Source organism: Balaenoptera borealis (genome assembly GCF_965194805.1).
Source record: "Balaenoptera borealis genome assembly, chromosome: 16".
NCBI classification, from domain to species: domain Eukaryota; kingdom Metazoa; phylum Chordata; class Mammalia; order Artiodactyla; family Balaenopteridae; genus Balaenoptera; species Balaenoptera borealis.
This window is the reverse complement of record NC_138872.1, coordinates 15,943,511-15,968,173: the sequence shown is the minus strand read 5'-3', so window position 1 is coordinate 15,968,173 and position 24,663 is coordinate 15,943,511. Positions and strand designations below refer to the sequence as shown.

The window sequence follows — 24,663 nt, the reverse complement described above, 5'->3', positions numbered from 1 at the left end:
CTCTTCTCTAGGTATATTTCAAAAAAAAAAATTTTTTTTTTAATATACAAAAGTAAAGATAAAAATATGCCCCTAATAATGTAAAAAGGCCAAAGGTGTAGGGGAGGTAAGGACGTTCTCTCCCTAGGCACATACATTGGAAAGAGAACTCATCAAGCTACCAAAATGATTTGCTGTAACAGGGCAGCATGTTAGCCTATTATAGCACAAGTCTGCATTAACGTGAAATAAATCTTCTTGTGCCCCTTGTGCGGCTGAACTCAAGAACACAGCATATGGGCATTGACTGTCATGATAAGATAAAGGCACTCAGGGTGCTTTTATCTTATCATGATAAAGGCGGTCTAGTGGTTAGGACTCGGTGCTCTCACTGCCAGGAGCCCAGGTTCGATCCCTGGTCGGGGAACTACGATCCCACAAGCCACATGGCATGGCCAAAAAAAAGAGAAAAATTTTTTAAAAAGATAAAGGCACTCAGTAAATTATAGCCACTATTATCAATAATACTCTGAGATAGACAGTAGCATCCCTAACTCCCAGAAATTCTCAGAAAACTGAGCCTCTGAGAACTGAAGCAGTTTGCCCAAGGTCCCACAGCAAGTGAGTGGTGGAGAGACAATGCAAAACAAACCCATCCTATCCACACACACAGTTGAACACATATGTTCACAGCAGCATTATTCATAACAGTCAAAAACTGGAAACAACCCAAATGTCCATCAACTGATGACTCCATAAGCAAAATGTAGTAGTATATCCATCTATTGGAATATTATTCAGCCATAAAAAAGAATGAACTACTGACAAATGCTTCAACAGAGATGAACCTTGAAAATATGCAAAATGAAAGAAGCCAGTCATGAAACACCACATATTCTATTTATGTGACTATTTATATGAAATATCCAGAAGAGGCAAATCCACAGAGGTAGAAAAAACAGAGTAGTAGTTGCTAGGGGCTGGGGTGAGGGGGGACTTGAGTGTGACGACTAATGGGTACAGGTTTCTTTTGGGGGCCTGGAAGGGGGAGTGTTCTACAATTGATCGTGGTGATGACTGCATAACTCTGTGAATATAGTAGAACCCACTGAATTGTACACTTTAAATGGGTGAATTGTATGGTATGTGAATTATCTCAGTAAAGCTCTGCGTGTGTGCGTGTGTGCGTGTGTGTGTGTATCATTTCCCAGGCCTTGCTGTTAACCCTTATTCTACACTGACCCTCACAGAATCAAGGACCCAGTAGTGTCGGGTGAGTAGGCTTTTCAGGTCAGCACTGGCCTCTGCCAGGGGCAGCAAAGGGCTCCAGCTGAGCAAGAGGCCAGCGCACAAGGCCTGTTGCAAAGGCCAGACGAGGCCTGGGCTCGGCGGTTGGGACCCCAGGTGTGCCATCTTCAAAGCACCCACATGCGCTCGGATCCCCACAATGGGACATGGATGAAATATGCGGTGGTTACATGGAGCACAGGGGTTGAATTCCTTAATGACAGTCCCACCAGGGCAAACATTCCTCTGTGTCCCTGGACAAGCCTCCCCCCATCAGCAACACCACCTTCCCCGGTCTACACATGGTCAGCTTCCTTCAGAGCCTATCAGACCCAGAAGAACTAGCCAGGACCACCTGAGATCCATTGGTACCAGCTGGAACCACCTGGCACCGTTCCTCATGAGAGCAAACCTACCTTAGATGAGTGGCTCTCGGCACCAGAGGCTGCTGGTGAAGCTGGCCTCAAGCATCATTCCTTCTCGGTTGCCACTCAACTCATCCAAATCCCATGACTGCTCGAAAACCAGCCCCTCTCAGCACCACTGCAAAGGAGACCAGCTACCCCAGCACCCACCTAACGCTTTCCAGGCGAGAACCTCCCCACACACTCGCTTAATGCATGCTGGGGTCTCATATTCGCTGGATGGAAGTTCCATCCTTTACCTTCGACAGTTTAAACAAATCCCTCCTTTGATGTGGCCTTAGCTGAGCTGCAGAGCAGCTGGGCCCCATCTTGGCTAAGAAGCCTAGGTTTCTTTCTGCTCCCTCAAATGAGAGCAAGGACCATGGTCCTCTTGTAGACTGGCAAGGGTGCCTGGCACTCAGCAAGTACTCCACACACTTTCAGGAAACCAAAGGCTACACTTCCCAATTCCAGCCCTGTGCTTCTCAAACTTTAGCATGCAAATGAATCACCTGGGGATCTGGTTAAAATGCAGATTCTGATTCAGCAGGTCTGGGTGGGGCCTGAGAGTCTGTATTTCTAACAACTCCTAGGTGAGGTTGATGCTGCCGGTCTGCAGCCCACACTCTGAGTAGCAAGACGCTAACCCATTCCACTCACTCTCTTTTCTGATTTCTTTGCCTTTCTCGGTTGTGCAAGGATCCTCTTGGGAAGCTGATGGAAGCTATTCTCACTTTCTTTAGAAAAGTACCTGTCAGCACATACACACAGTACGTTGTATAAAATTTTGAGGCTTGCAGTCCATGGGTTAAAAAACCCTTCCTTTGGACAAACCTTAGTTCTCATGGAAAAGAGGATGCAGTAGGGGACAGAGGGGAAAAAGTCCCAGCGGAGTTAGGACTCCTGGGTCTGGTCCTAGCTCCACTATGGACCTGCAGTGTAAAATGAGACAAGTTTCTGCACCTCTCTGAGCTTCCGTTTCCCCACCATGAGGGGACTGGACTAGATTACGATGATAAACAGGTTTTCTCTTTTTATGCCAACTCTGGTAGCTGTTGCCTAAAATATCCCGCGTTAAGAATTCTTAGACTATGTCTGGATTTGGCAGAAAAGGGTGCTGTGATTGACTGGTGATGCCTGCCATGGTCCCAGGAAAGGGGGGGGGGGCTTAATTGATTGGTAATGTCTGCCAAGGTCCCAGGCCTGGAGGGCTATGGGCTTCCTGCCAGGTAACCAGCCTACCTGGAGGCTGGAGAGCCCTTCTAGCTGTGACATTCCAGAACTCATTTGGAGTCATCCCAGATTGGGGAGAGTGAGGTCTGTGCTTGTCCTCAAGGGAGCAGGAAGGGATAATTCTTTAAGCTGCTGGCTTCTCAAACCTGCCACCCTGCAGCCCCCTTTGAGACGAGGTAGCAGAATCCCTGCTCCACAGCAAAGAAGGACAGTGTGTCCTTGCACTCTCATCTTTGGTTATTTTTAACTCCAAGGACAGAGGCGCAGGCAGAAGCTGAAATACGGAAGGGCTGCGGCGGGCCACCCAGCCTCCTGAGGGAGGGGAAGCCACCACCCTCCCATCCTCCCAAGATGCTCCATCGTTGGCCAAGTGAAGGTCAAGGCAAGCTGCCAAGGGACCGGGGAAAGTTCCTCACCTCCCATGTGAATCCTTCCACAGCTCCGCCCTTCCTTGGTACAACCACAAACCCTCTGCCAGTTCCTATCCCACCACATCCTGTATCCTGTTCAGTCATGCATCCGGTCCACATACACGTGCCGGGCCTTGTACTAGTGCTGAGGACACAGCATCGAGCAAGGCAGATGGGGGTCCTTGTCCACTGAGCCTTTCCAGTCTAGGGTGGAAGACAGACCACAGACAGGATGGCAGGACAATTTGGTAGTTACAACTGCAGTAAGCGCTTGGAAGAGGACAGGGCTGTGGTCACCCCACCCCCACCCCCAGGCCTACGAGTTCTTCTTCAAGAGCTGGGGTGTTCTTCATCCTTCTGTCCCTGGCACAGAGATTAAGTTGGCACAGAGGAGGGTTCACACAGGGAATACTTATTGATTGGACATATTACACAGGAGACATCGCCTGGGGTTTGAGGATCCCACAGGAGCCTATCTCAGACAGAATGAGATCCATTTGCTCATTCACTCATTCGCCAAGCATTTTTCTGAGCACCTTCTATATGTCAAGTACTGCTCTAGGCACTGGAGCTAAAGCAAGGAACAAAAATAAGGGAAACCATCTGTCCTCCTGAAGCTCCGATCCAGGGGAGGCAAGCAAACACCAAAGTCCACAAGTACGTGAAGACACAGAGGGTGATAGAAGGTGATGGGTGCAGGGCTGGGTGTTTTGGTTTTAGACAGAGGTCAGGGAGGCGTCACCATGCTACGTGAAGGAGGTGAAGAAATGAGCCACCTGGATATCTGGGGGGAAAGTGCTCCCAACACAGAGGACACAAACATACAGACCGCAAGTGGATTTACATCTCGTATGTCTGACAAACAAGGAGGCCAGAGCAGCTGGAGCCGAATGAGAAAGGGCAGCGGTCTGAGATGAAGTTGGAGATGACGCGGCAGGTGAGAAAGCACAGACCTGGGGAGACAGGCACACTTTGCATCAAGCCTGGCACACGGTGGATGGAAATGATGGTGATGACGACGATGACGCTGCTGATAAGGCAGCTAGCATGCACCGGGCACTGGCTGTGCGCTGTGTGCTACGCTACACAATTAACATGGACTCATTTATTTGATCCCCACAGCAACTCATGAAATAGCTCCTATACTACCCCCATTTTACAGATGGGGAAGCTGAAGTTCAACAAGGTTTATGCATCTTGGAGGTGGCAGGGCTAGAACCGGAATGCTGGCAGTCTGGGGCCAGAGTCTGATGTCTTCTGATCTTACCAGCCCTGTTGCCCAAGCCCTGTGAGTGAGTGAGTACCAGTTTCCTTCCTTCCCTGAGTTTTTAAACCTTTTGGACTCCTTTACAAATCTTTTGAAAGCTGTTTATCTCTTTTTTAAAAATTCTGGTTTTCTCCAGAAAAAAAAAAAAAAAATAGATGCACAATGACACAACTTGGACATAATTTCAAGAGGTCAAGGTGATGACTTCTGGTCCCAAAAGGAAGCACGTTATATACATTTGTAGCTAAAGCAAGAATTGTCAGAGTTGTCCAAAGAGGCAGGAGGAGAACATGTGTTCCTACTTCTACAATTTGTCAAGAGCCTACTGGGAGTGAGGCACTTAAGAGATTCGTGGTATTTCATTTAACCCTGTGAGGTGATTGTTACTATGCCCCATTTACAAATGCGGACACTGAAGCACAGAGAGGTTAAGTGACTTGCCCAAGATCACATGTTGGTATCTGGCAGAACTGGAACCTACTCCAGTTGTAGCTGATCCCTGACCTCAGTCTCTATTCCAGACGGCCTCCTTCTGGATTCCCGAATTGCACCCCTCATCTTCCCAGAGAGGGCAAGAAACGTGCTCAAGGTCTCAGAGCTCAATATATTTAGAGCTGGGTCTAGAGCTGTATTGCCCAATATAGTAGCCACGAGCCACATGCGACCACTTAAATTAATTACAATTTTAAAAAATTAAGAATTTGGTTCCACTGTTGCACTAACCACAGTTAAAGTGCTGAACAGCCACATGTGGCTAGTGCCTGCCATTTTGGACAGCACAGAAACAGAACATTCCATCGCAGAAATTTCTATCGGACAGCACTGGTCTTGAATTTGGTCTCTTGACCCTCAACCTAGCATTTTCCTACTGTCAGAGGCTATTAGAAATTAGATTTGCCTGATTACCGAAGTGAATGGAAAGGGAGATGGAAACAGGGCAGCTGAAGTTGTGCAAGGGAGAGAGCAAGCTCAGAAAGGCTTGTAAGAGGGAAGCTTAAGTCGACATCTTGTACAGAATAAAAGACACGAGAGCCATTGGCTTGGGACCCACCTTGCTGGCAAGGAACCCGCCCGTATGTCTGGTTACAGGGACCCTCTGCTAGCTACAACAATTCCCATTGCCTTGTTGAAGTCTGCAGTTTCTCTAACGGGGGCGGGGCCTTCTATCCAGTGGAGAGAGATCCAGCTGAACGGCCAGTTCCCTGGGAGACAGAACTCAGTGGCTGAAGCTCCTGCTCGCTTTCCTGGGACAGGAAGGAGACTGAAAGCAGGGGGCATTCTGCAGCCAGCCAGGGCAAGCCCTGGACCCAACAAGTCTGGTGGGCCCTGGACTTGGGGATGCCATGCTGTGGGTACCGGGCAGTGACTCAGGGTGGAGTCGGGGCTGCAGACAGTGGACAAGGTGTCAATGGCACCCGCAGCTGCCAGAGCAGATCAGAAGACCTAAACCGCACTCCGGCTGCAAAACCAGCCTGGGGGAAGCGTGCTGAGCTGCCCGGCCACACAATGCTCCCCGAGGACTCTTTTATGCCTGCAAGATGCTCAAACGCAACAAAGCTGGATTTCCCTGGCGAGAAATTGTGGAGGGAGAGAAGAGAAAGAACCTTGTGGACCTGCCTGCCGTGGAGAAAACCACGGGGGCTAAGGCCGGAGGAGCCCCTTAACCCTTAACCCTGTAATATAATGGTCTCCCTCCTTCCCTTCCTTCCTTCCTTCCTTCCTTCACAATTGACTGTTCCAAAAGCCTACTGAAGGTGGGAGAAAAGAAGAGGATTAGACAGAAGACATGGATTAAATTCCCATCCCATCTCTTATCAGCTGAGGGGGCTTTAGAAACCCATTAACCCTCTGAGCTTCATCTTCCTATCCGTAAAAGGTGGGTGATTTTACCACCTACTCCAACTCTGTAAGGCTCAAATCATCCTAATAATACTGACAATGATGACTGTCATTTAGTGAGAACTTTCTGACGATGTAGCTCATCATGTATAGTAGGGTACACATTCAGCACTCAATAAAAACCTCTTGGATGTTGAATTTACCATGTAAATATTTTACGTAACAGTTATTTTATTTACGTAACAGTAATAGCAGTAATAATGATAATAATAAACTATTATGGAGTAAGTGCTTTACTACTGTACTGAGCCTGTAGCATGCATGTTACTCAATTCTCCCAATGACCTGAGAGGTAAGTACTATTATTATCTCCATTTAAGACGTAAGCACTGAGACATGGAGAAGTCGTTCGTTTAAGGACACAGCCAACAGGGTAGGACATAAAAAGGGGGGGCAGGGTTTAAATGCAGGTCTGTCTGAATTTAAAATCTATCGCCTCTCGAATTATATAAGTACTTTGTAGACAACAAAGGACTGTACAAATTAGATTTTCCATATCATTGCTGTGTTAGGATTAATGGTGACGGTGACTCGGCACAAGGGGAGAAGGCCTTTCTGCAGTCGAGCTCTCTGTCAATGGAAGGAACCGCCCTGAGAGGGTATGAGCTCCCTTCACTGTCATCCGAGGGTGGACCCCCACTGGACTGGGGGTCGACTGGGGGTCTGAGGCATGGTCCCCAGATGGGAGGCTGGGTCAGCACCGCGAATCCCAAATGAGGTGGAACATCAGAATCAACTGGGGAGCTAGTGAAGAAGTAGATTTCCAGGTTCCAGCTGAGGTTTTTAATTGAGTCGCTCAGGATCCTGGTTGCAGATGGAAGAGCATGGGCAGAGCAGGTGAAGAATCACTGGGCTAGTGAAATGCTGAGTAGCCTCTGTACTCAGCATTGCTGGATGCTAGAAGCCATGGGAGCCACCAAAGGAACCCAGGATGTGCCCTCAAGAAGCGTGTGATCGCTTACTAACCACAAAAACTTGCTCTGTGCCAAGCATTACACCCACGGCCCCACAGACTCCTTCTCCCAGGCCACCCCTTTCCCGGGTTCCCTGTGTCCTCTTTCCCTTTTCCAGCTTTAGCGTCCCCTCCTCCAGGAAGCCTCTCCTGACTCCCAGAACTAGGGACCCCTCTTTGGGCTTCTCCAATGACGAGATTTTCACTTGTGGACATGTGTGTCCGTGTCCACCCCTGCTACCCCAGGCTGTGATGGGGCTGGTGGTGGCTCGCTCAGGACCGAGGCCCAGTGTAGACGGTCACCAAGCATTTGCAGAGAGGGACGTGCTCTGCTCCACAAAGGATGGGCAGAGGAGACAGCGAGGAAAGCAACCGCTGCAGGAAGGAAGTAATCCAGGTCACCAGGTTCGGAGGAAACAGGACCTACAAATTCTCCCTGCCACTGTTCAGAAGCAGCCGGGTCTATTTATAGTTCGCAAGGCTTCTGCTTCTTGCATTTAAATGCCGGGCCAGGCATGGAATAAAATCCTGGGTAGGTCTGTCAGTTTTTTAATTTATTTTATTTTACTTTTTTTACAAGAACAGGAGCGGAAAGCAGGGGGAAAAAATGAACCGTGGCTATTCGAGTGAGCTCCCTGGTGCTGTCCCTGGTCCTGCCTTGGCAAGTCTGATGCAGTTCTAGACCTGATCCTAGAAATCAGTGTCCCTGTAGAGACCAGCCCGTGAAGGTCCTTTTAAGGTGATTCTTAAATAGTGGCTTTGGTTTACAAAACAGTATCACAGTGTGACCCTGCCTTGGTTTAAACACGCATTCCTGCACACATGCATTGTACACACACATACAGACACACACAACTGGAGAGAAACAGCCCCAGTGGTTAAACATTCTGCTCTTGGATTATATAGAATTGGAGTCATTTTAATTTTCTTTCTGTGTGCTTTCTCTGCATTTTCCCGAAGTTTGGGTACACAGAGCATAGCCTGAGGAGGTTAGGCTCAAGGAAACTGGCTCTGCCATTTGCTGTGTGGGCGACCTTGGGAGAGGTCCTTCATTTCTTCATCTGTGAAATGGGAACAGCAACAACAGGACCCCCCCCTCAGAGGCTCACTCTGAGGACTGTCCAAGGTAACACGCATGAAATCTGATCACAGCACCGGAAACGTGGCGTATGCTCAGAAAACGCAAGCTAGAATAACTGTACAAGCGTTTGAAACTTGTGAAAGCACAAGATTGTTTTAAGAAACTAAAATGATAAGGAGTGACTCTCCCACTCTCCCGGCTCGTGAAGGGACTAGAATACAGCCTGGGAGGGCTCAGAGGCCTGAGTTCCAAACCCAACCCGGCCAGAAATGCACCAGAGGACCCTTCACTCCCCTTGCAATCTTGCCTTTCCGACTCTGAAAAGGATGGTGCTGGTGGGTAGACTGGTAAGTACCACTCATCTCAGCAGATGCCTGAAGAGGATGACACAGCTCTGGTGTTCAAGAAGGGCCAGGTCCTGGACACAGCTCCAGAGCCTTTCCCAACCTGCCACCCCCCTTTCCTGACCCCATCTCCTCCCCACACCCATCTGTTTTTTTTTTTTTTTTTTAATTGGAGGATAGTTGATTTACAATGTTGTGTTACATTTCAGGTGTACAGCAAAGTGAATCAGTTATACATACACATATATGCACTCTTTTTTAGATTCTTTTCCCATACAGGCCATTACTACAGAGTATTGAGTAGAGTTCCCTATGCTACGCAGTAGGTCCTTATTAGTTATCTATTTTATATGTAGTAGTATGTATATGTCAATCCCAATCTTCCAATTTATCCCTCCCCCCCTTACCCCCTGGTAACCATAAATTTGTTTTCTACATCTGTAACTCTTATTTCTGTTTTGTAGACCCACACCCATCTCTTAATGCACCTACCCACAAGGCATCAATAAACCTCAGGACACTCCTCCTTGACCACACAGAACGCCCAGTGGCCTGAAGCACCTCCCTCCCCCACTCCACTCCAGCCTCGTAAACAGCTTCTCACCCTTCAAGGCTGTACTCAGCACCCCCGGCTCAATGGGGTCACCCAGTTATCTGCTCTACTTGTCTCTCCTCCTTGGCTACGGGAGGCCCCCATCTTACTCCGCACCTACCTCAGCATCCAGCTCATTGGAGTAGGGGGTCAGTAAATACGCTGACTGCATAAGTAACACTTTAAAATGAGAAAGGGCAGTGCAGAGCAGTGGTCAGGCCCATAGATTCATGGGCTCAGGCAGACCTGCATTTGACCTTACTGTTGAATGACCCTGAGCCAAAGACGAGCGTCTCTTCTCTGAGCCTCAGTTTCCTAATGTGTGCAATGGGCATGACAGTTGTACCCCCTTCGTATTCTGACGTTTTGATAGGATAATCCAGATAAAGTGCTCAGAGTACCCGGCATGTGAGAAACACAAAATAAACATTTGCTGTCATGATAAGGATGATTACTGAACATGTAAAATGACTTTTATGATTATCTTGGGACCCCAGAGTGTCAGCACTTTCCCTGGCGGTCTTGCTCAGGGCCCCTCTCTGGTTCAGGTCCAGGGGACCCTGTGAACTACTGGACAGGTTGCTACCTGCACAAAGGTGCCCAACTGAGGTGGGTGGAAACATAGCCTGTTTTCACTGGCCAGGCGGTACACCCCACGGGCCTTTTTCTAATTCATCCTTTTACGGGAGGTACCATTTAAATTCAATCACCTGGGGTGGGGGTGAGACTAGCACAAACATGCCATACGAGCCATGTGTGTGCACCGGAGCCCACATGTGGGACCACGAGGGGAAGAGCCATCCCTGGGCGGCTCTCACTCTTAAAGGATGATGCAAAGTCCCCACCCAACAGTGGAGGGCCCAGGGCAAAAGTACAATGGAGGCCGTCATACTTATTCTAAATGTTTAAAAGTTATAAATCAGGCTCTTACATAAAACATGTTCTATCCTTCCATTCTGACAAATATGCCTTCATAATGACCTTGAAGGCCAGGACAGGTTCAAATTTAGAATCCTCTGAGTTCCATGGCTGAATATGGAGAGAGGAGCTGAATACAGGCCCTCTACTGTAGCCCATCCCTTCCCTTCCTCCCCACCCCCGCATATCCAGGGGCCCACTCTGTACATGTGTGTTCTGTTCTCACCTCCACAAACAGCTACTTTGGGGCCATGTATCAGGACACCTGTGATGGAGGAGGGGCCTAGAGAAGGGGTCTGGACAGACCCCAGATGCTGACTCAGGGCCATTTGGACGGGGAATTCCAGGGTCCCACGTACCAGGAACATGGCCTAGAAAGGGGGGTCCAGGTGGGCATGTCCCCATTGCCCCATAGACTCCTCACCCAGTGAGGAGGGCTGGAGATCAGCCCAGTAGTGCTGGTGACCCCGGATCAGGGCCCTTCTTGCTAAGTGTAAAGGCAGGAATGACACAGCCCATGGTTCCACCGGCAGCCGGGTCTACCGCCCACCAAATGGGTCATGAGAAAACTCATCACAGCCTGACACGGGGCAATCCTCCTAAAGACTGCAGTCTAATTTTTTACCAAACCCTTTCGCAAATCAACAGATTCTGGACTTCCCTGGCGGTCCAGTAGTTAAGACTCCACACTTCCACTGCAGGGGGCACAGGTTCGATCCGTGTTCGGGGAACTAAAATCCCGCATGCTGCACGACGCGGCCAAAAACGATAAAAAAGAAAAACCCGCAAATCAACAGACTTGCGGGTGAGGCGGGCATGCGGCTTCTCCCACCTTTCTTCCCTAGCAAGGCCCAGATTTAGGGGTTTAAATATCTTGGGAGGCCCAGGGCATCTGCAGGCCCAGTCCTACTTTGAGCCTTTTCTGGGGCTGGAGACATACAGACCCCACTCTCAATTCTTGCCAGGGTTGGGCTGCAGACAAACCTTCAAACCCAACCTTTAACTAAAGAGTGGTTTTATTATTTTTTTACTTTAATTTTTTTTAAAGGATGTAGACATTCACCTCTGGAGAGAAATTATGGGTTTCAAGAGTTCCTGACAAAGAGCTTCATTCCAGAAATGTAAAGCCACCATTTTAAATTTGGTTCTTATTCACTACTGGGAAATATTAGAATGAAGATTACAAATTTAATAATGTAACATGACAGGAACTGGCCCGGCCTCATCTCCAGGAGAGTAATTTGTTCCTGCCTTCAAACTGGCACTTCCCGGCCTCGCCGCACCACCAGACCAGCCTGGTGACACACTCCTGACTTCCGTGTCTTGTGCTCTAGCCCACACAGCCAGCCTAGACAGCAAAACACCATCACTGCCAGGGTCTGAGGAGTCAACGCTGGGATGGTCCGACCCATTTGGGAAGAGTCACTATAACAAAGGGAGCCATCCCTGGGCCTCCTGGCCCCATTCTTCTCATCCACAACCAGAGAGGTCTTTGTAAACCCCAGATCTGAGGCTGTCACTTCCCTGCTAAAAACCCAACAGGGTTCAACTCAACTGTCCTAAAGCTCAGATCCAAGATTCCTGACGTTAAAGACCTAGTATGACCCAGTCCTGCTGCTTCACTAACCACACGTGCCTTCAAAACACCATGTGCCTTTCCTACCCCAGGGCCTTTGCACAGCTGCTAACAATAACAAGAACTAATATCTATAGAGCACTAACTGTGTGCCAGGCACTGTGCTAAGGGCTTGACAGGTGTCTTCTTATTGATTATCATCCTGACCCTGGGAGGCAGGCAGTAGAGCCAAGTGGGTAAGCTCAGACTCTGGAGTCAGACATCTGGGTTTCAATCCTACTTCTGTCTCTTACTGTGTGATCTTGAGCAATGTACTTAACCTCTCCATGCCTGTTTCCCCATCTATAAAACAGGGATAGTGACAGTACCTGCCCCACGGAGTAGTTTTGAAGCTCTGATGAGTTAAGGGAGGTGAAGTGTCAGAATGTGATGGGTACCATGTGTTAACCATCCCTGTCCTCATCTTACAGAGAGAGACAGAAGCAGGAGTGATTAAACAACGTGGTCAAGGTCACACAACTACCAGTGGGAGTGTGGTCTCCGGATGCTGAAGACTTCAATTTTTGCCATGACTCGTCCATTGTAGAAAATTTGGAAAATACCAAAGAAGTGCAAACTAGAAAACAAAAACTACCCATAATTCTGCCCCGCAGAAGTAATTATGGTCAATATTTCCATCCGTGTGCATGCGTGTATGTGTGTGTGTGCGAGAGAGAGAATGAGAGAGAGAGAGAGGAAGAAGAGAAACAGATGAGGGGAGGGGGAGACAGCCACAAAGACTGAGAGAATCCAAGATTTGCACCCCACAACTCCCATAATTGACCCCAAATCCATGCTCTCAGAGTCATGGCATCCTGTCTCACTCCGCCACTCCCCCGCCTTCATTTGGCCAACTCCACTCATCCCTTAAGTCTCAGCTTTGCTGTCTCCTCCCCTCCTCTCCCCCAGGTCAGTTCTTACAGCTCCAGCCTCCCTCGGCACCCTGCACTTGACTTGTGTGGCACTAAGCACAGTAATGATCAAATTATTAGCTGTTCCTTTGGGTTGTCGAATGTCTAACCCCCTCCCACCAGACCATAAACTCCATGAGGGCAAAGACTGGGCTTGTCTCGGGTCATCAGCAGCTACTGGAGAAGAAAAGGAGAGAGGGAGGGGAGAAGGGGGAGGGAGAGAGGCTGGGAAGGTTTGAGGTTCAGCTCTGCCTTTCCCAAATCAGTGCTCCCCTGGGTGGGATGCAGCAGAGAATCACACAGTCCCTGACCTGGAGGGGCTCTCAGTGTGGCAATGAAAAGTGATGTCAGCCAGACTTTGCAACTGCTGGAGAGAGAAGAGAAGCTCAGAGTGCCATGTGAATGCCCAGGAGGAACCATCAACTCCACTGGAGAGAAGAGAGGTGTGCTTCCTGGAGGAAGTGGCATCGGAGCCCTGAGGGGGAAGGTGGGGGCATCCCAGAAGACGAAATTGCCCAAGCAGAGGTACGGGAGGCAGAAAATTCTCGAACAAGCCTGCAAAGACTGGAGGAGCCGGTTTTTGCCTGGAAGTAACAACTGGCTGAAAAGGCTAGAAATGCGAAGTTAGATCATCTGGCCCTACCCCAAACTCATTTTCTTGTTCATCCTGTCACTTTCTCTCAGGTACGCTCTCCACACACAGTCAGGCCTCTGAGGTAGCAAGAGCCATCCCCTGTCCCATATCCCTTTAGCATTTCAGTGACCGCTGGCCTGACCTCCTGCGGCCAGCGCCTGTTTCTCTTGGCCAAGGGCAACAGACAAGCCCCTGCCCCCACTCCGTCCCCATCCCCAACCTTGGCCTTCAACCAGTGACTGATGGGAGTTGGTGTATAAGCACCCCAGCTCCCTCACTCCTGGGTGGGATAACGGAGGTACATGTTCTACTCCGGGGGTCTGCAAACTAGGGCCCATGGGCTAAATCCAGCTCACTGCCTATTTTTGTAAATAAAGTTTTGTTAGAACACAGCGCCACCCATCCACTTATATATTGTCTGTAGCTGCCCTCCAACTGTGTAATCCAGCAGTTGGGAAAGTGACCTTATGACCCGTAAAGACTAAAACATCCAGGGTCTGGCCCTTTACAGAAGTTTGCCAAGCCCTGTTCTACAGTTTCCCAGAGCCCCCAGGAAGACTCAACGCGGTTGCCCTCAGTCCGGGGTAACTTGGCTGATAACACACTGTTTCCCCAAATGATTTTCTCATTCCCCTCCTGGAGTTTCATCCATCACCTTCGGGAACCATATGAACCACATACAACTGCTATTTGACTGTTTTGACTCCTAAAAATGTCAGTTTCCTGTGGTTCAACCTAATACTTGTACTCAAATCCTTGTTTCGTGGGGAGCCCAAGCTAGGACAGGAAGACAAGCGTCACTGTGCCCATTTCACAGATGGGCCCTGATCTGACACGGTTCCCGTGCACACACTACAGAGGTCAGTTCTGGGGGTTTTTTTGTTTTGTTGTTGTTGTTGTTGTTGTTTGCCACGCCATGCGGCTTGCAGGATCTTAGTTCCCTGACCAGGTATGGAACCCGGGGCCCTGGCAGTGGAAGCACGGAGTCCTGACCACTGGACCGCCAGGGAAGTCCCTCAGGTCTGGTTTTGGACTCCCCACCCCAACCCAGTCAAAGCCTTGCCAGGTCCTTGCTATATGCAGTATCATTAGCACACCTGCCAGGCTACCCGAGGCTTACAGCTGTGGACTTGTTCACCTAAAGAAGAAAGCAAGGCTTGAAGAGACCTGCCCAGGGTCACTCAGCTGACAAATGGGCAGAAATGGGGCCTCAAATCCAGGTTTTCTTATGACAAATTCAGGGCTCATTCCATGACAAAGCAGCTACCCCTTAACTTTTCACCTCAAGGAGCCTGTCAGTCAGGGCCTCTGCCCACCTCTCTGGAAACAAAGCCGATTTTCCATGAGGATCAGGTGAGCTCAAATAGGCAAACACCTGTCAGGCCCAAAGGTCTTTATGTTTGCAAGGTACAAAACAGAAAACCAAGATAGACACCTTTCAGAGGTACCTAGGAGACTTCCCTGGTGGCGCAGTGGTTAAGAATCCACCTGCCAATGCAGGGGACACAGGTTCGAGCCCTGGTCCGGGAAGATCCCACATGTCGCGGAGCAACTAAGCCCGTGCGCCACAACTACTGAGCCTGTGCTCTAGAGCCCGTGCTCCGCAACGAGAAGCCACCGCAACGAGAAGTAGCCTCCCGCAACGAAGAGTAGCCCCCGCTTGCCGCAACTAGCGAAAGCCCACGTGCAGCAACAAAGACCCAACACAGCCAAAAATAAATTAATTAAAAAAATAAAAAATAAAAAAAGAGGTACCTGGAAAGAAACCCACCAGGAAGCACAAAATACACACATATATTCATGAAAAGATTAAATGCAGCACAGAATGCTGGGAAGACCACAAGTGTTGGAGGCAGGCCCGGGTTTGCAGCCCTGTCCTACCTTTCACCAACTTGACCTTGGCCAAGCCAGGAGTCCATCTGGACACTCGAGTCCTCCAGCCCCACCTAACGTAATGACCACGCACACCTTGTGGGACCATGGAGAGGGTGACCTGTAATAGGGGTGGGCACTACCCAGCACAGAGCTGGCCACACCTGCTCTCCTCACTCTGTCACCAGAAGTTCCCAGACAGCAGGTGGGTGGACCCAACCCAGCCAGAGCCCCTTTACCGAGCAGGACACCCATCCCACAGCTGCTGCGAGTTTCTGCAATTCCAGCTCACAGCTGCCCCTTCTTTGGAGAGCTGCTCTTAGCTGATGGGAGCTGCCTTGCCCCAAAAGTTATGTCTCCGCTCCCCCGCCGCCCCGGGGGGACTGTCCACAGCCCATGACTGACTGATACCAGAGTCCAGAAGGCCAGTCAACTCTGTGACGCCATCCGCCCTCTAGAGCTTCCCATGCATCAGGCTGAGGCTAGCCCGTGGCTGAGTGCCCATTGTTAGCTGCTTCTTTTCCTGCCCATCCTGCATCCCGGTCTCACCTGACAGCACTGCATAGCATATCACCTGCACAAGAATCCAAGTCTCAAACTAAGACAGTGGGAACAGGAGAGAATTCTCCCATCTTCTATATTCTTTTCAAGTTGAAGACCGCTGGGAGGAGTCTAAGAATACTACATGTTAATTTCTCCCTCCCTCTTAGCACCCACCCGATTCCCATCAGGGCCAGGCTTCCCAGTTTGGGGGTCCCTCTCCCAGGACCCAGCATACCCAACAGAAGCTAGACAGAAGTGGCTGCAGCTTCCAGGGACCAGATGGTTCGGGGGTGGGTTGGCCTGGGTCTGGGTGGGCCCCCAAGGCACCTGGTCCAGTCTTGGTGTTGGGCCCAGGCAGATGAGAGATGTTTCTCCACATATGCTGAGGAACTAATTAATTTCCATTACAGGCCCCAATTAGTGACATATCCTCCCACACACTCCCAAGGCGACTCCAAGCAGCATTTCTCAGGGACACCAAGTACTGGAAATGCAGGGTATGGACTTGAAGCCTCAGGTGCCAATAGGGTGCAAAGTAGCCACTTGGGTCACCTGGGAGAGGAAGAGGCCCTGACTGCAAGTCCAGAAACATCAGTTCTGCTCCTGGTTTTACCAGAGATCTGCTGTGAGGCTTTGAGCAAACCATGAGATCCCTCTCTGGGCCTCCGCTAAAGATGCTAGAGGACTTCAGAGAGACTTCTGGCTTAAGGGCTCTGAGACAGTAATAGCTAATACTCTTAACACACTTCTACTGTATTGGGCTCTCTACAAAGCATGTCACAAATACTTACTCATTTAATCCTCCTGACACCTTCAAGGCAGGGAGGGGCTATTATGGGCCCATTTAGCAGTTGAGGAGACTGAGGCTCAGAGAAGTTAAGTCACTTGCTCAAGGTCACACAGCCAATGAGTGGCAAAGCCAGGATTCAAACCCAGGCCATCTAGCTGTGGAGTGTGTATCATAACCACCACTGTGCTATACTGCCTGGTATAATCTGACTACTCTTGAATCCTCACAGGACTGGGCACCACCATAAGTGCTTAATAAGAATTTGCTAACTGGAAAATAAAGAAAAAACTGGTAGCCTGAAAGACCGTACTGGTGGTTTGTGGGAGTGGGACTAGGTGGCTGAGGTGTGAGGGAGACTGATGTTTTCTTGGGTGTCCTTTGTGCTGTTTGGCTTTTCACCACATAACATGTTACTGTCAGTAACAGCAGCATAAAGGGTTGTGAGAGCTAGAAACGGTGTTTGTCCTGGGGAGGGGACAGGAGACCCAGAAGACGGAGGTACCTGGGGCCCTTTTAATTGGATATTTTTCATGCTTCTAAAATGTTGTACCAACTGCATATATTACTTAATCCAAATAATACTTATTCTTTTAAAAAGTATTCAATGACCAATCAGCCAAGGATCAGCTAGAAACTTTGGCAGGAGGGGATGCTCTGGGGATGAAAATGACCATAGAGGCAGAGGAGTGGGGGAGAAATCCAAAGGAGGAGATGGGGGCCTGGACAAGTGTCCCCTGTTTTCTGGGAGACTCTGGTTGTATCTAAACCAAGCCCACTAGACACCTCACTGTGTAAATGGGGATCCTGAGGCCCAAAAGACAAAGGGAAGCGACCGGATGCTGAGATTTTGGCGGCTGAACGGAGACCTCTTCTCCTGACTCCTAATGCAGCCTCTCAGGCCCCACTGGGCACAGAGTAAGCACCAGCTGTCCAGACCCGAGCCAGGAGTCCCAAACGCAGGCAATGCGCTCCCACCATCCCACACTTCCTGCACCCAGGAAGCCTACAATAGCAGGAAAGGCAGCGCTGCCATGTCCTGGATGCCTTCTATGCCTCTCACATGCATTATCTCTAATTCTCACAGGGTAGAGTTATTCACTCTATTTTACAAAGCACGAGGCTGAGGCCCAGAATAGTTACGTATCATAATCAAGAGACACAGCTAGTAGGTGGCAGAGATTCAACCCAGGTTTGGGGGCCTCCAAAGTCTGTGCTCTTTTGCTATCCTGAGCCAACCCTCTTGGAGAAGTGTTTCTCATCAGTTGAGGATAAGTCCCACCGGGAATGTATCTGTAAATGCCTGTATCTTCAGACTCTGAGTTTTAAGGGACTGGATGGGAATCTTATCACATCATATGGTTTGTCCCCCACACCTTCAATCTAAGCAAAATCTCAACCTTCCCTAGAAAATTACCAGCGACCCCTTTCTTAGAATCATCTAAATAAACTGACTCAGTAAAGTCTCTTGGTAGCATTTCCCAACATTTTGCCCCTTAACATTGATGGTCCCTTTGATTTACTTCTTCCCAGTAGAGACCTGTCCTCAAATGAACCTCCTGGTTTTAACACATAGTCCTGCCTTTCCCCAATGCAGGAAAGGGACCGCGTCCTGTTCCCCTCTGTAAAAGGTGCTAGACCTGAGCCCCTCAATATTCCACAATAGGATATTATGGTCTGATGTGTTATTCATGTCGACTCATCTATCATTAATACAGATGACTTCCAAAAGGATTGATGGGGTCCTTCACATTAAACCCAGTGCAAAGCAGGGCAGCAGCTGAGGCTCATTTGATCCGAGACCATGTGATGGAAACATAAGTGCCTGAAGACTAAACCCAGGTCCTGAATTTGGTACCCAATGTCCCCAGCATCTAAGACACAGGTAGCCAGGAGACATCCTAAGTTGAGAAGAACCCTTCATTTCTCTCCAGCTTTTTCTCTAACCCAGTGATTCTCAAAGTAGGCTCCCTGGACCAGTATCAGCATCACCTGGGAACTTGTTAGAAATGAGATTTTCAGGGGACCTCCCTGGTGGCGCAGTGGATAGGACTCCGTGCTCCCAACACAGGGGGCCCAGGTTCAATCCCTGGTCAGGAAACTAGATCCCACACGCATGCTGCAACTAAGAGTTCACATGCCACAACTAAGGAGGCCATGTGCTTGCAACTAAGGAGCCAGTGAGCCACAACTAAGACTTGGTGCAACCAAATAAATAAATAAATATTTGGGAAAAAAAAAGAAATGAGATTTTCAGGCCCCGCCCCAGATTGAATGAGAAACTCTGGGGTGAGGCCCAGCAATTTATGTTTTAACAAGCCCCCTCGATGATTCTGACCCATTAAAACCAACAGTAACAACCACAATTGCAGCAGTAACCTCTAACTGAGCATCTACTACGTGCCCAGCATTAAACCCACGATCTCATTAGTCCTTATAACTGAGGAAATCTTAGTTCCACATGCCCGGCTCTGGGGTAGGTGTGTTTTGTGCATTATATCAATTGATCACTCACAATAACCCTTTGAAGAACTTGCTATTATTATGCCCCCCTTTTACAGATGAGGAAATTGAGCCCCGGAGAGTTGAAGCCACTTGCCCAAGGTCACACAATTTAGAAGCAGCAGAGGCAGGATAAAAATTCAGGTGTCTTGGATTCCAAAGCCACGTTCTTTCTGTCCCACCACGAAAGCTCCCCAGAGTTTCACAGCTACGTCACCCTGAGAAGCTATACAGCTGGGTTGGGTGAGAGTCGAGGAGGAGAGAGGGGCAGGCAGGGAGGGCAGAAAAAGCCCTTCCCAGACTCCACACTACCAGCTACAATGTGAAAGGAAGCCACGTGATGCACTTAAAGGCACAGCCACCTGTGTCTAAGGGACTAAAAAGACAGGGATTCGGGAGTTCTCGGCCTCTCTCTGTCTTTACCCAGCTGGGGGTCCTTTCCATTCCCAATCTGAACTTCAGTTTCCCCACCTGATACTCCTTATCATTGTCTACCAGGCTGAGTGATCTGCCCCCAGCTTACTTCTCTGACCTCGTTTCCCCTCATGCAGTCTAACCACGCTGGTCTGCTTTCTCTTCCCTAAACACCCAATCTCACGCTGACCTCAGGGCCTTTGCACCAGCTGTTGCCTCTGCCTAGATCCCTCTATCCCCTCATATTCCCATTACTGGCTCTGTCATTTAGGTCACAACTCAAATGTCACCTCCTCAGTGAGCCTTTCCTGACTATCTTACTTAATGTTATCTCCTATCCCATCAACCTGTCTTATTTTCATTTCACTTAACACAATCTGAAATTATTGTTTAATTGCTTTCCTGCTTATTGTCTGTCTCCTCCACCTCAGAACATAACTCCGTGAGTGCAGAAACTGTGTCTGCCTTGTTCCCCCGACATAGCCCCAGCACCTAGAATGCTGTTTGGCACTGAGCAGCTAATTAAATATTAGCTGAATGAATAATACCAAAGAAGAAAACCTAGACTCAAAGGCCAGAGCCCTGGATCCTTAACACGTGACCTTGGCAAGCTGCTTTGCCTCCCTGAGCCTCAGTTTCCCTCCCTGCCTAATGAGGAGAGTGGACTAGATGCTCTCCAAGGGGCCTTCCAAGACTGCTAGTCTTGGAAAGCCAGGCCTGGAACCTGCCCAGCTGGTCCATTCAGAAGAGGCAGCTGGCCAGGGTCCCTGCAGCAGCTGCCCCCTCCCCACCCCCACCCGCGTCCCTGCCCAGCCATGCAGTCATCTCACTCCCCCGTCGCAGAAACTGTTAATGAAGTGCGCACTGCTAAATGCAGTTACAATTATGGGGGCTAAGAATAAGGCGCTGACATCAGCCTTGTCAGTTTCCGAGTGAATCAGAAGGGGAGGGGGGAGGAAGGAGAAAAGGGGAGGGGGGATGGCTCTCTGGAGCTGTCAAGTGGAAATAGCACAGCGTTAAATATAATCCAGCATTGGCCTACATCGGTCTGGAGAGGCAGGTGATGGCTCAGCCCCCAGGGCCAGGGCAGACAACTGGATTCTTCCAAGGAGGCCAGGCAGCCCTCTGATGGGGATCATCCTGAACTGATGGCCAGGAAGGCACTCCAGTGGGCTGGGGTGGAATGCAGTGGGACGGCAGACCCTGGAGGGATGCATCTGAATGTGAACAGGCCCTCACACCCTGGCCTTTGTCAGTGGCTGTTTTGACAGCCCAAGCACAGCCCCTGGGGCTTACACTGCCCGTTCCCACCAGGAATCTCATTTCAGGACAAGAGACAGAGGGTGGTCTCTGGAGTCAAACACGCCTGGGTTTGTATCACCACCATGAAACCCAAAAAAGTCACTAAACTACAGCAAGCTGCCTGGCTTTTCCTCATCTGCAAAATGGGTACATCGGCTACAGCTGCTACCCCTTTTGGCTGTTAAAAGATTCAGTAAGATTATGGAAAGCACTGAGCACAGCCAAGCAAGCCTCTTGATCATTTTATTTTTACAACCCCAAGAGATGCTCAGACAAGGATAATTAACCCCTTTTTCAAGATGGGGAAACTGAGACCCAGGACTTGCCTGAGGCCCTAGCACCAAAGTGGAGTCAAATCTAAGCCCCATGGAGTAAACTGGGTGGGAGAAGGAGAGAATTCCAGTCGGTCATTCCAGGGGACTGGGTGTGGGGTTGGGAATTGGAGCTCTGACAGTAAGACAGTGGGCTTGACCGGAAAACATCGTGGGGGGGGGGGGGCGGTACACAGATTACAGTGGGGGAGATGTCTGCACCCTTCTGAGCACATCCTCCAAAACCGGTGCCTTTCCAACAATTCTTAAAAGAAATGCTGAAGCGATGGTTGTTAAGGCCACAATGAAGAGATGTCAGAAGAGGCAGAGGAAAAGAAAGCCCCTGAGATGGGAGAGAGGGTCAGCTGGCTTGCAGTCTGCTCTCCTCCGCACCTCCGCCCTGCCCTCACTCCGCCTTCAGTTAGTTAGAACAGGCTTGGCCTCTGGGATGGAGATGGGTGGGGAGGAAGGCAGAGCCTAGTTCTCAAAGGGAGACAAGGGGAATGGGCCCCTCCTTTCCCCTTCCCACCAAACAGAACCAGGTGGGCCTCTGGCAGCTGCAAAAGCCAAGGAAGCTGAAGCCATGAGTCTGGCAGCTTGGGGACAAGGAAGAGAGGGTGCCAGAGAAAGAGAGAATTTTAGGAAAGAGCTCGAACTGCATCAGAGCAGATCCATAGGCCAGTGATCTGTGTAATGGGGGAAGGGATGACTCCCCATCACCCAGTTTTTCTGAAATACTTCTTTCAGAGTAATTTAAGATAAAGTAGTTTGGGTCCACACTCTCACACACCCACAACTTGAATGATGTGAACAACTGGTTCGATTCCTTACTATGCCTCAGTTATCTAAAACTAGAAGAGTTCTGCCCAATTCCCAGCCCATAAAAGAGATTACAGTGCTTGGTGGTAAATTAGGGAAAGGGGCAGAGGGGGGACAGGAAGTGGCCTGCCCTAGGGACAAGGGTGGGAATGGAGGCTTCAAAGCCTCCACCTCACACCCTCAAGTGGCCCTGATCCTGAAGGGTATTTTAAAGCCTCCCCCCTCACCACTTCCCCTTATCCACCCAGCCCCAGCCCCCCTTTAGGGCTGAAGTACTCTGTTCCCACCATCTCAGGGGGAAGGGATGGGACAGCAGGACATTTTGTTTCCCAGAAAAAGCGCAGGTCAAATTTCAAGGACAAAACTTAGCACTTGGTCTGGGAAAGAAAACCTTGCCAAAAGGAGTAAATTGGGGAAGGGAGGGTGGATTCCAGTGAGGTCATTCCAGGTGCCTGGGGTGGGGGCAGGATTTGGAGCTCTCATTACCCCTGCTGAGATCTGTCTGGCAAGACAGGAGTATCTCCACCCCACGAGCCAGGAGAAGTAACTCAGACAGCCCCCTCCATTTCCCCTCCGTCCAAAAACAAGGGGAGTGGGCTTTAGCACTAGTTTGTGGGACCCATCCACCAAGCCACCCCACCCACCAGATTTGGTCTGGGCGGAAGAAGGCAGTACCACGAAGGGCTTTCCAGCCCAGAAATGTGGCCCGAACTGCTAGGAGAGGGACCGGTAGCCGGCCCGTGTTGCCATGGCAACTTCCTCCTTGCGCTGGATCGAAGCATCCTATGGGCAAATCGGAGCTGGCTGCTCCAGCTTCTCCGCCCCTCTCCCGGGCGGGTGGGGGAGAACTGGACGCCAAAACCACTTGGTCAGACTCAGGGACACCATCCTCAATTCCAGATCCTGATATTAGCAACGCCCTTTGGCATTTGCTGGATACTGAAGACACTCTTGCTCCCCAGCTGTGCCCCAAGGCAGAGTGGCAGGGCTGGGACTGTAGATGTAATGAAAATTAACTGTTAAAGAGAACAGGGAAATGGGGAGCTAGGTGCTCCCCACCCTCTTGTTCCACATGCAAGTCCCCCAAATCCCATCTTTAAACCCCCTCCAAGAAGAAGGGCCCAACTCTGCCTTAATAGCTGTAACAGTGCAATAAAATTAGCTTATTAAAATCATAAAAGCTAACATTTTGAGAACCAGGCTACCCCCCCTCCTCAAACCCACAGATTCTTTTTTACAGTCATGCTCAGAAGTAAGTCTTACTTGGTAATAAGAAAGATAAGAGCTAACAGGTATTGAGAGCCTATCTAGTGCCAGGTACTGTACTAAGCCCTTTTCGTAGCACAAATAGCATAATAATCAACAGCATAGATGCCTGAGTCAGACTGCTTAAGTTCAAATCCTACCACCCTCATTTCCCGGCTCAGTGACCTTGAATGAATATTCTCTCTGTGCCTCAGTTTTCTCATCTGAAAATGGGGAATGTTAAATGTTAGTTTTATAGAATTGCTGTGAGGAAAGAAAACAATATTGAAAGTGCCTAGGAGGATACTTAGAGAAAGGTAATCATTTAAAAAATGTTGACCCTCTGTGGTCCATGCTATTATTTTCTTCCTCCAAGTCACCAGCAAACCAACAATATAGATGTGAAAAAGCAGATGTCACGTGTCTAACTCCTCCCTGCCCCACCCCTCCTCAATTATAAAGCCAGTACCAGCAAGGATGAGCCACGAAGACACAGACACAAAAAATGCCTCCCAAGAGCATGCCTCTCTAAAGCCTCAGCATGTTTGTGAAAAGGGGCAAAAGTAGTGTAAGTAATGGGTTCAGAGTGCACAATGGAAGATGCTCCTTGGGAGGAATTCTAGGAATCTGCAATGACCAGCATCCTGAACCGCAGGGTGGCTAGAAAGGGGTGGAAGGGGCAGCTTCCTTTGCTGACAAAATGTCCAAGGCTCCCAAGCCCAAGGCAGGAAAGTGCTCTGGCCCAGTTAAGGCTAATGAAAGTCTCCTCCTCATACAGTTTCTCAGGAAACCAGCTGAAGGGTGGCATGTAAGCCCTGAAGATGGCTCTGAGTCAATCTGGTTGATGAGAAAGGTGCATTGGACAGGAGTCAGAAGCAGCAACAAAGGGGAGGCACCCAGATGAGCTAGAGGCCCATCAGGGACACTTCTGAGTCATCGGGGACAGAGGGGCACGAAACTGGTGAGGGGAGGGAGCAAAGAAGAGAAAGGTAAAGCAAAGTCAATCCTGACAGCCCTGCAACTGGAGCAGTCTCTGTCCAGTATCTAAGAAATATTCAAACTGCTTTTCGAAATTAGTTCAGGGTGATGCCGTTCTAAAAGAATAAATCCAAGGGGCTTCTTTTTTTTTTTTAGGAGAAAATTAATGACTTTGAGAAGAACAAGAGAAATTAAGCACCAAGACAACGTTCCCTACTTCCGATTTGCACCTGACACTCATTAGCTTTCCCGAAACGAAACTTCACTTCCTCCCTCCTCCTCCCAAACTCGAAGCATCCCTTAAGATGAGCAGACAGTGAGCATGAGATGCCCAAACCAAACTCTTGGCTGTCAGCCGGTCCCT

The 24,663-nt window shown here is 49.5% G+C and overlaps 1 protein-coding gene across 6 annotated transcripts in view; it reads right to left on the bottom strand.

Moving 5' to 3' along the window:
* The window catches only part of RIMS4 (regulating synaptic membrane exocytosis 4), a 143,695-nt gene that overhangs the window by 116,250 nt on the left and 2,782 nt on the right, over positions 1 to 24,663 (bottom strand). Inside the window, exon 1 of one of the 6 annotated variants that reach the window (XM_082361810.1) lies at positions 4,143 to 4,249. The exons of 4 other annotated variants lie outside the window; for them this stretch is intronic. The gene's annotated coding sequence lies outside the window, so the exon portion shown is untranslated. Of the gene's footprint in view, positions 1 to 4,142; positions 4,250 to 24,663 lie in introns of those variants that run through there. One more of the 6 variants, XM_082361811.1, reaches the window with a different exon arrangement.